General features: G+C 42.6%; 1 non-coding gene across 1 annotated transcript; it reads right to left on the bottom strand.

Annotated features, from left to right (window-relative positions):
* Positions 1-9437: 9437 nt before the first annotated feature.
* Positions 9438-9540, bottom strand: LOC123802480 (U6 spliceosomal RNA). Its single transcript, XR_006782554.1, has one exon. It is a non-coding gene; the product is annotated as a U6 spliceosomal RNA (small nuclear RNA).
* Positions 9541-10429: the final 889 nt, after the last annotated feature.

The raw sequence follows: 10429 nt of genomic DNA, 5'->3' as shown, positions 1-10429 counted from the left end.
CTCTTTACTGTAAATTCTTTTTTTTTTTAAGATTTTATTTATCTGAGAGAGAGAGAGTGAGAGAAAAAGAGCAAGAGCACAAGCAGGGGAAGCTGCAGATGGAGAAGCAGGCTCCCCACTGAGCAGGGAGCCCATTTGGGGCTCGAACCCAGGACCCTGGGATCAGGACCTGGGCCAAAGGCAGATGCTTAACCAACTGAGCCACCCAGGCGCCCCTCTTTACTGTAAATTCTACACAATTGATTCACACAAATGCTTTTGTTGATTTTTGCCAAACTCTTGCATCCCTAGCCAACCCACGGTTGCTGTTTGCTGTGGTCCTAATGTGAATGTTGGCAAACACTTTTCTGGCTGATGTGAACGAGGAAGAGGAAATGAAATAGCCAAGACACGTTGGAACTATTTTCCAATGGTGGGAGAATATTTCCCCAGGGGTGTGTGTGTGTGTTATTCACAATGTAATGGCCACAGACATAACACCCTTTTAAGCTTAATCTGAGTTATTAACATTTCCCCATCACTTTCTTAAGTCTAGACAATCAATAAAACATTAAACCGAGGCTTGATTTGTGGTTCTTAGAACCGTGCGTGGCACATGGGAAGCACTACCAAAATGCTGGCTGTTATTTATTATTATCCGCGGTCCAAGTCACCCGGGGACGACTCCTGAGTTTGAGTAGGGCTGGCTGCTGGATTGTCTCCCCGTGTGCCTGCAGAGTTACGTTCCTGGTTCAAGTCCCAGAGAAAGCCAGGAAGGTGGGCAGACCCAGGTGGTTAGGGAGGAGCTTGGGCTGGGTAAGCGGATAATGCCGAGGTTCACAGGCAGTGAAAGTCTTCCCCTCCCGCCCACTGTGTGCTGTGAGGGGCCTGTGGGTGAATGGCTGGGGCCCAGGACGTGCATGGGTTTCACCCCTACAATGGCATCAATAGAGTTGAGTCAGAGCACAGCGTTTAGACATGGCTGCTATATATCATTCGGCTAATTGATTTGGATAGCTCTCAATATTCTGAATTTATGGGCGTGGTTTTCTTTTTCTTCTCCACCCCCCCACCCCACCATATCTACTGTACTTGATCTCTGGGAATCTTGGGAATCAAAGGCTCATGGGGTCCTAGGACCAAGGTGATACTACCCATTGAGCTCTGGGAACATCCGGAAGGAAGTATTCATCACAGGAGATTCTTAAGTTTCAAACAGGCCCCAGGGAAAATCTGCTGGGCGGCTTGGAAGGCATTCAGCTCTCCTTTGCATGATCTGATTCAGGAGACTAACACTTCCCTGCCAAGAAACATGCAGTTAATTGCCAAGGTAGACAAGACTGCTCTTTTGGCAGACTTCACCAGTGAAACAGTGATTCCCTCACTCAGCACCTGTTTTGGTGAGGCCGCCCCTGCATCCTGGGGCTTCACATCTCAGTGAGGGCTCGCTCCCCAAACAACTGAAGTTTGGGGAAGTGGAGGATGTGGGTAAAAAGGGCTCTGGTGGCATCCCACCAATGTTTTCTCCTTCACTCCTCAGTCGCAGGCCTGGAGAGATTAGGTGGCAAATACTCAAGAGTTCTTGGCTGCAGACAGAACCCACTGGGGCGAGTGTAAGCAGAAAAGGCTTTTGGGTGCCTCCGAGAAGCACTGTGAGGACACGAGGCTGTGTTTGAGAGCTGGGACTAGGCAGAGCTGCTGTCAGGAAGTATCATGGCCGCCCCAGTGGAGTGTGGCTGGATGTGGCCCCTCCCAGGGCTGATGCTGGGCGCACAGCTCTGCCACTACTCCCTCGGGCAGCTGGGTGCTTCTGCCACCCCCCACCCCCAAACTGGCACTCACTTTCCAACTGGTAGCCTCTGAGGTTTTGTCTGATCAGTGGACTGCGGTCTCACGTCTATGCCCTAACCGCAAAGGACGATGGGAAGGTACGTTTCTGGTTTCTACTTTAGGGAGACACAGACTCCAAAGGTGGAGGCCATCCTAAACATCAGAAAAGTGTCTGTGGGCAGCCAAGGGGAAGGATAAATATTTGCGCATAATCAGTGACCTAAAATCCCATGACTCAGACACCCCGGAGCCAACGACACTGCCTTGAGAAAGGCCCCTGGGCCCTGACCCCACTGCCTGGGTCCTGAGGTTCTCACTCTGCTGCTGCTAAAGCTGGTCCTGCCTCCTTACCAGGAGCCTTCATCCTCCGTGTGTCCCAGAAGTAATGGTTTAATTATTGCTTGTATGTTTGATTGGGTCTTTGTAGGCAAATGCAAATACTTTCAAGGGTCAGGCAGGTAAATGAGTGAAGGACGTGGACAGAAGAAGGATATGCTGGGGTCAGAGGGACTGAAGGGGAGGCCATGCCCCAGATGTTTCCATTTGGAAATATGGATCCAGTGACCAGATACTCTGTGGACTTCTCTACATGAAATATCCAGATTTAACAATAATTGGTCAAACAGTCTTGATCTGTTAAAAAATTTATTATAAAAAACTCCAAATGTACAGAAAAATAGAGTGATAGTATAATGAACACCCACATCTAAATATACTCATCACTCAGGTTTAACACTTTGAACATTTTGCCATGTTTCATCTACTTTTTTCCTGCTTAAGGATTTTATAAGTTTTCTTCTTATTTTGAGTAATCTCTATATGTGATATGGGGTTTGAACTCACAACCCCGAGATCAAGAGCCACATGCTCTACCAGCTGAGCCAGCCAGGGGGGCCATTCTGCTGAAGTATTTTAATGTAACAAAATCAGAGAACCTAATAAAATATTTTATCCTTAAATACTTCGATCGGTATCTCTTTAAAATGTAGATATTTTCCTAAGTAGTATCTACTTAATAATACTTAACAAATGCCTTGTCTTTACTCAGATTTCTTTCGCTACCCCAAAGATAATGCCTTAGATGGACTGTTCAAACCAGAATCCAATCAAGGACCAAGAATTGGATTTGATTGTCATGTGTCTTAAGTATTTTTAATCTAGAAGAAACCCCCACTGTTTTGTTTTACTATTATTTTTTTGTGTGTTTTTACTGACACTGATTTGAAGAACTCAGACCAGTGTCTTGTTGACTGTCCTGTTTATCTAGATAGGTCTGATTGTTTCCTTGTGATGTCACTTACCTTGTGCCTTTATCCTCTGCATTTCCTGCAAACTGGAAGTTAGATCTAAAGGCTTGATTAAATTTACGTTAACATTTTGGCAAGAAGGTATCGTGGGTGATGCTGACTGCCTAATCCATGACCTCAGAAGGCACAGGACACTGTCCTATTAGTACAGATGTCAGATGAAAGACTGGGTTGAGATCATTCCTTACCTTGGAACTTTGTATTTTCTTCCTTAGTTCCATCATTGCTCCCAGAAACATTTTACCTGATGGGTTTAGCATCCATTGATACTCCTTTCCTGAATCAATTACTTCATTAGGGATTGCAAGAGGGTGTTTTCTAATGCTATGCCTTCGAGATTTATTAGCTGTCATTGTTCAGTAAGGAAGAGCTTCTTGTGTCATCAGCTGGGGCTACGTGGTTATCCTGAAACTGGAACTACTGGTTCTTCCTGGAAGGCAGAAAAAGAATGCATCATATTTTGGCTTTAAAATTTTCAGAGTAAAGAGTTGGTGTAACAACGTTGGCCAATACAGTAGTCCCCCTTATCCCTGGGGGGATATGTTCTAAGACCGTGGATAGTGCTGAACCCCATATATGCTATGTTTTTTCCTATACGTACATACCTACAATAAAGTTTAATTTGTAAGTTAGGCACAGTAAGAGATTAATGACAATTAAATAGAACAAATATAATAGTAATATACCGTATTTAATATACTGTATCTAAGTAATATACTATAATAAGACTTACATGAATGCAGTCCCTCTGTCTCAAAATATCTTATTGTTCTGTACTCATTCTTCTTGTGATGATGTGAGATGATAAATGCCTGCGTGATGAGATGAAGTGAAGTGGGTGACGTACACTCAGTGAGTTAGCTTTCGGCTACTATTGGCCCATCAGAAAGAGGATCATCTGCTTCTAGACTGCAGTTAACTGAAACCACAGATAAGGGGGATGACTGTAATGACAAAGTGTTCTCCTTTTTAAGTATCATTATGGACTGCTGGATTTTTATGTATTCAATGTTGTATAATTAATTACAGCCATTATTCCTTTCTGATGCTCAAATTGTACTGTCTTTGGCCAGCAGAGCCCTTCAAGATGGGTTTTGTGGGGGTTTTTTTGACATCTCTCTGCTGCCTTTGGTCACTTTTCCCCTTTCAGGTGCAATTTGAGGGCTCACATTCCCAAGGGAACAGTTCCTGCTCAAGCCCTGACATTAGCCATATCTGCAAGAGTTTCGGGTTCCTTTTTCAAATATTTTAAAGGCAGTGGACAAGTTAAATAAATCATGTTCCTCGGCTGGATACAGCCTATGGCATGCTAGTTTGCCACCTCGGCGTTTAAGTTTCTGTGGTTTTATGCTACAAGAAACAGGCAATCGAATGTTTTTGCATTTTTTTGTTGTGATTTTGTTGTTCTTATTTTTTTATTACTGTTCTTAAACATCATGGATAGGACCCACCTATCCATTAATTACTACACTCACTGTAGCCTGTGAATATTCTCATTTCATGCAGAATTCTATGGAATAATTTTCTAATAATCTAGGTTTCCCTTGTCAGCTCCCAAGTTTGGTCCCACTTACTTAGGATTATGCTGTGCCCCTTTCACACCTTAATGACCCACAGCATTTTGGAATAGCTGGCTGCCTCAAGCCCCTTATTGTGACAAGATGAGATCTCCATGATATACTGTTAAGTGGGTGGCAAGCAGCAGGGCCTTGGCAATTGGCATTCTCATCCCAATGCTATTGGGAGTAGACATTTGTATCACTTTTCAGGAGGACAGCATAGAGTCAAACAAAGGATATTCATTGATTCAGTTAACTGGGAAGACCTAGGGAGGGATGGCTTCAGGCATAGCTGGATCCAGGGGCTTGGCCAAGGTCATCTGACTCCCTATTTCTGGACTGTTTCCCTGACTGTGTTGGCTTTATTCTCATGAGACTTGATCTATATGGCAGGGAAGACGGCCTCCTAGAGCCTCAAGCCTGTATCTTTGTGGCTTCTGTTCGAAAAGGGAGAGAAAGACCCCCCTGTCACAGAAGCTTCCTATAAAGTCTCAGGGAACACTCTGATTAACTCTCTCTGGATCTTATGCCCATCTCTGAACTGAACATGCAGCCAGGGGAAGAGAGTACTCTGGCTGCCTCAAGTGACATGTTCCGCCCTGTAGAGGAGAGGCTCACAGTGACTGACAGCCTACAGGGGCCAGAGAGAGTGGGGGCGGTGTGGCTCTTTAAAGGAAAACAAAAGGCTGTTATTAGAAGAAGGGGGGAAAAGAATTCTGAGCAGGGAAGCACATCAGATGTCCCTTACATTTGGCAAAAAAGAGTCTTTAAAGCAGTCTACCTTCCATCTAAGAGGATAATTCCACACCAAAGAATTCATGAAAAAAAAAAATCACAGACAAGGGCAGATTTGAGTCCAAGGATGTTTATAATCACAGTACTGTTTATAATAGCAAAATACTTTAAGAATCTAAATGTCCACTAAGAGAGATTAAACAACTTAGTGCACATCCGTGTTATTGGGATGCTAAGCAACTGGTAAAAACAATCATTATTTCCTTGTATTTCGTGACCAGGAAAGACCTCCATGATGTGCTGTTAAGTGGAAAAGGCAGGCTAAAAAGCAGCACACATATTATAATCTCATTTTTAAAATTGGGTATATACCCATTGGGAAATAAACATTGTCAGGAAACACATCGCAGGCTTAATAGAGGTTACCTTTGGGTGATTATTTCAACTTATTTAATTTGTTTATCTGAATTTTCAATGATAAGTACATATTACTTTTTAATTATATATATATATATATTTTTTTTTTTAGAAAAGAAATCAGGATAAACACACAAAGACACTCAAAGAATAGACATATAACAAGTAAGGACACAAAAATGGGGATGACCTACGACCATGCCCACAATGTCGGAGATGCTCGAGTGCAAGGATTCCAGGTCTGTAGGCGCCTGTAGGGACATTGCACCCCTATTCATCCACTCTCCTTCCCTGTCATCTTCATGACTCACAGTTACCACACTCATTGCAGGGGTGGGGTGGGCAGGACGGGCTGACCAGGCAGGCCGCCACTGGCCCTCAGCTGAAAGAAGTCAAGTCGTCCTTGTCTTTTCTCTCCTCTGGCCCTGCCTGTGAAGACCACCTTTTCCCAGCCAGCCCTATCCCCACTCCAGGTCCTGCCAGATCTGGAAAGAGCAGCTCAGCCTGGTCCCTGGGCTCTCAGGTTAACTGAGCAATCACCAACCTAGGAGTAAAAGCCAGCAGGCCAGGAGGCAGGGAGGGGCCATAGTGACCTGGGAGGGTCCCATTGGCCTGAGGCCCTGACGCTCAGCTCCCCAGCACTGGCTCAGTGGACCCCACCCCAACTCTTCCTTTTACTCCCCGAGGGGCTGGGATAAAAGGCTTCCTCCTTCCAACGACCTCCAGCTCCAAACCAAAGTCAGCCCCTGCACAGTGCCTCTTGTGGGGTGCTGCAGCTTCTGGCCTTGGGTCGCCTCTGTGTCTCCACTTGGCGAATGCTGAATGATTTGTCCTCTAGAGGCCTTGATATCATCTAAATAGTCAACTATAACTTGATTACCTCTTTTAGACAAGCACAGTGGGCAGTCCTCTTGAGTTTCTAGTAGCAAATTGAAACTGCCAGAAGCTGACTCTCCAGTTACAGAGAGAACAAGAGCCATCAGGCACAATTTGCTAGAATTTTTGTTTCCCGAGAGAAAAGAAGGGGGAAAAAAATCACTATGGTTAAGTGTTGGGAGGAAAGGACACTTCAAGTCAATAAAGGGAATATATTCAAGAATTGTCTGGAACACTCTTGTTCTATCATATAAAGTTCACATAAATTTTATATGTTACTCCAGGATATAGCTATATGTCTTTTTTCAACATTTTTAATGAAAAATTTCCAACATAATGATTTTCACAGTGAAAATATCCCTGTACCCAATTTCTACTACTATCAATATTTTATTCTATCTGCTTTATCATATATCTCTCCACCTCTCCACCCACCAATGCATTCTATTTTATTTCATTTTTAAAAATTTTATATATTTATTTGAGAGAGAGAGCGAGCGAGAGAGAGCACAAGCAGGGTGAGGGGCAGAGGGAGAAACAGACTCCCCGCTGAGCAGGGAGCCCGATGTGGGCCTCGATCATGGGACTCCAGAATCATCACCTGAGCCGAAGGCAGGTGCTTAATGGACTGAGCCACCCAGGTGCCTCCATCCATCAATACATTTTATTTTTTTATGCATCTCAAAGTAAATTGCAGACATCAGTAACTTCCCCCTCGTTACTTCAATATGTTTACCTTTAACTAGAGTTCAGTATTATTTGTTCATAGTTTAAAAAAAAATTTTTTTAAGTAGGTTCTATACCCAGTGTAGGGCTTGAACTCATGACCCTGAGATCAAAAGTTGCATGCTCTACCAAGAGAGCCAACCAGGTGCCCCTGTTTATAGTTTTTTGAAATGAAATCTATAAGCAATGAAACATAGAATCTTAAGTGTGCATATGCCCGATTTTCACAAATACATAAACCTATACACCCCAACCTCTGTCAAGATCTAGAACCCTACATCACCCCAGAACATTTCCTCACACCCCTTCCAGTCAATACCTGCCCCCAACCTCTCAGAGGACACCCCTGTTTGGATTGTTGCCACCATAGGTTAGTTTTACCTGTTCTAGAGCTTTATATATATTGAACCATCAGAATATACTCTTTTGTGTAAGGCTTATTTCACTCAACATAATGGTTGTGAGTCACCTATGTTGTTGCATGTACCAGTAGTTCATTCTTTTTTTTTTAATTTGGAGTAATATTCCATTTTGTGAATATAGAACTGTTACCCATTTTCCTATTGATGGATATCTGGGTTGTTTCCAGCTTTTTGGCTATTATGAAGAAGTTGCTATGAACATTCCTATACAAGTCTTTTTGTGGACATAATTTCATTTCTCTCAGGTCAATAGCTAGAAGTGGAATTGCTGGGTCATAGCGTTGGTGTATAATCAGTTTTAAAAGAACTGGCTTTTTCCAGTGTGGTTGTATTATTTTACACTCCCACTAACAACATATGAGAGTTCTGGTTGCTTCTTATCCTCATTGGCCTTTGGTGGGGGTCAGTCGTTTAAATTTTAGCCGTTCTGTTGCGTTTGTAGTAGTATCTTACCGTTTTAATTTGCATTGCCCTGATTATTAATAATACTGTCTTTTTCGTGTGCCTATTATCCATTCATATATCATCTTTTGTGCAGGATCTGTTAGAATCTTTTTTTTTTTTAAAGAGTTTATTTTGACACAGAGAGAGAGAGTGCGAGCACACAAATGGGGAGCAGCTGGCAGAGGGGGCGGGAGAAGCAGCCTCCCTGCAGACCAGGCTTGCTTTCCTGAGAAACATTTGTTACTCTCAAGCCACAAAGCTATTCTCTGTTTTCTTTTCAGAGCTTTATGGTTTTAGCTTTTATGTTTGCATCTATGATTTGTCTTGAGTTACTTTTTGTGTATGGTGTGAAGTAGGAGTTAAGGCTCATTTTTTTTTTTTTCCTATTTGGTTATCCAGTTATTCCAGCCCCATTTATTGAAAAGATTTTTCTCTTCCCCTTGGATTGCTTTGACACCATTGTCAAATACCAAATGACTAAACAAGTGTGAATCTCTTTTCAGCTCTCTGTTCTGCCCCCTGATTTATTGGTTGATCCTTATAATGGTACCAGGTTATGTTGATTAGTATAGTTTTATATTTAGTCTTGAAGGAAGGTAGTGTAAGTCTTCTAACTTATTTTCAAGATTGCTTTGGATATTCTAGGTCCTTTGCAATTCTGCATAAGTTTTAGAATCAGCATGTCAATTTCTACAATTCTATAGGCCTATGGAGATTATGATTTATGAATTGAATCTGTAAATCAAATGAGAATTAACAGTACTGAGTCTTCTAATCCATGAACATGGTATGTCTGTCCATGTGTTTAGATCCTTTAAAAAATTCCCTCAGGAATGTTTTCTAGTTTTCAGTGTGTAAATTTTGCACATCTTTTGTTAAATTTATTCTTAAGTATTTTCTGTTTTTTGTTTTTATTATAAATTGAATTATATATATTTTTAAGGGAGGGCAGGTGTAGAGGGAGAGAGAGAATCTTAAGCGGCTCCACGCCCAGTGTGGAGCTTGAGGCGGAGCTTGATCTCACAACCCTGAAATCATAACCTGAGCTGAAATCAAGAATTGAACGCTTAACTGATTGAACTACCCAGGCATCCCCAGATTGGATTGTTTTTTAAATTTTACTTTTCAACTATCTACTACTAAAAAATATGGAATGCTTCACAAATTTGATTTCATCCTTGTGCAGGGACCAAGTTAATCTTTATCATTCTCGTTTCAGTATATGGGTTGCCAAAGTATAAAAACATAATATGATCCACTCTTGTGAATTTTTAAGATACACTCCAGGCAAGGAAATCCCTTCTTTCCTGGGGCTCCTTGTGCTCCTCGTATAGGGCCACAGACCCCTACACAGAGCTGTGCCCAGAGTGCCTTCTCCTCTGGGTCATCATCTGGCTCTCCGAGGTTGGATGCCTACGTTCTCCACTACAAACTCCACACAATCACATCAGCTCTGATTTTGTAAAATGGTTTATCAGACCTAAAACATGGTGACAAAGAATGCTTCCTGAGCCAGGACCTGATCTATTGGCTCATTCCTCACACTCATCCCCAAATCCTACTGGAGAAAGAAAATCCTGTCTCATGGACCCGAGGATAGCCAGAAAGAGTGACAAGAGAGGCACATCTGTCAGGCTCTTTAAAATCTATTTCTAACCCCCTGCGGGGCGGGGGGGTGGTGGTCACTGTGAGCCTTTAGGAGAAGACAATGCCTTCCTCAAAAGTTGGGTGGGCACAGCCTGCAGGCGCTCTTGGAGCACACGGACACTTCTCTTCAGCCTCAGATGAGACTGGCCTGACATGCTTTCTAAGCTAACCACAGTTTCACATTCCTCTTTGTTTTAGTTGTAGTGAAATACACATATAATGAAATTTACTGTTTTAACAATTTTAAAGCAAACAGTTCAGTAGCAGTAAGTAAGTACACTCACACTGCTGTGCAAGCATCACCCCCATCCACCTCCAGGACTGCCTCTCATCCCATATCACAGTTCATCTTATAAAATATTTTTCATCTGAATTATGCTTTTGAGGAATGAACTAAAAGAAGATTCCCCAGCCCTTCACTCCTGAACCACTTGGCAGTCCTGAGATTCACAATGTGATAGAAATCTTTCGTCATGGCACCTATTCG

Source organism: Ursus americanus, chromosome 28 (assembly GCF_024610735.1).
Source record: "Ursus americanus isolate L20-20 chromosome 28, mUrsAme1.1.p, whole genome shotgun sequence".
NCBI classification, from domain to species: domain Eukaryota; kingdom Metazoa; phylum Chordata; class Mammalia; order Carnivora; family Ursidae; genus Ursus; species Ursus americanus.
The sequence above is the reverse complement of the archived record's forward strand: the minus strand, read 5'-3'. Positions and strand labels throughout refer to the sequence as shown.